Source organism: Cebus imitator, unplaced genomic scaffold (assembly GCF_001604975.1).
Source record: "Cebus imitator isolate Cc_AM_T3 unplaced genomic scaffold, Cebus_imitator-1.0 Scaffold8, whole genome shotgun sequence".
NCBI lineage: Eukaryota > Metazoa > Chordata > Mammalia > Primates > Cebidae > Cebus > Cebus imitator.
This window is the reverse complement of record NW_016107323.1, coordinates 10,693,185-10,694,411: the sequence shown is the minus strand read 5'-3', so window position 1 is coordinate 10,694,411 and position 1,227 is coordinate 10,693,185. Positions and strand designations below refer to the sequence as shown.

Here is a 1,227-nt window from a genome sequence, read left to right as displayed (position 1 = left end):
CTACTATGTTCTGGGCATGATGCTAAATACATTCACATAGATTATTTCATTTAACCCTCATGACAACCCTGTGAAGAGAAAATCCCAGTTTACTCTCATCTTACAGAGGTGGAAACAGATGTATAGCTATTTGCTGAAGGTTACACAGAGAGTATAGGACAGGGCTGGGTCTGTGCCAAGGCCTAGTTGACCAGATTTATTCTTCTAATTGCCTTTCCTGAGGGTGGGTATTAAGCTTTGTCCTCCTTGACAAAAATGCTGCCTCACCTGCAATAGAACTTGCCCCAGTTTCCACTTGGAGTTGCATTTCCACTCCAAGGCTGCAGTGTGAGGCAAACAGCTGGAAGAAAGGTTTACCAGCATTCAGATCCTCAGCCTTTAGCTGATTCTCTAATATGGTGAGTCAATTGATAATTATAAAATAATTAGGGGAAGGTGGAAGGAAGAGGAAGAGAAGGAAGGAAAGGAGAAGAAGAGGAAGAGAAGGGAGATGGACAGAGGGAAGAAAGAAGGAAAACAAAAGAAGGAGGAAGAAAAGAAGAATAAGAACAGAAAGGAGAAAGGGACAGAGAAAGACAAGATGGAGAGGAGGATGAAGAAAATGAGGAAGAGGAGGAAGTAAAGTGGCTCAGTCCAGGCTGCTTGGTTTCCAACATCTCTTCATTGACACGATGTCCCAATCTTGCCTATATTTGCATCCTTAGTTCAGAGTCTTCCTCCCACAGGAAGACCTCCATAAAGTTAATCCCTAACTGAAAACAGCTCTCTTCCTGATTTCCCATAGCATTTGGTATCTTACCTATGGTAGCTTATACCTTGGTGCTGTGGTTATTTGGGCAACTGTCTACCTTCCCTTCTAAGTGTTACAGCTTTTTTAAAGAATTTATCTAACAGGTTTTCAGTTTTCACTAGAAAATGACCCACACAAAAAGGGAAAAGCCTGGACATGGTGGCTCATGCCTATAATCCCAGCACTTTGGAGGCCAAGGTGCACTGATCGCCTGAGGTCAGGAGTTCACAACCAGCCTGGCCAAGATGGTGAAACCCTGTATCTACTAACAATATGAAAAATTAGACAGGTGTGTGGCAGGTGCCTGTAATCCCAGCTACTCAGGAGGCTGAGTCAGGAGAGTCGCTTGAACCCAGGAGGCGAAGGTTACAATGAGCTGAGATTGAGCCATTACACTCCAGCCTGGGGTACAAGAGCAAAACTCTGTCTCAAAAAAA

The 1,227-nt window shown here is 43.8% G+C and overlaps 1 pseudogene; it reads left to right on the top strand.

The window, feature by feature from the left end:
• The first annotated feature begins 858 nt into the window (after positions 1-858).
• Positions 859-924, top strand: LOC119473487 (annotated as a pseudogene).
• The last annotated feature ends 303 nt before the right edge of the window (positions 925-1,227 follow it).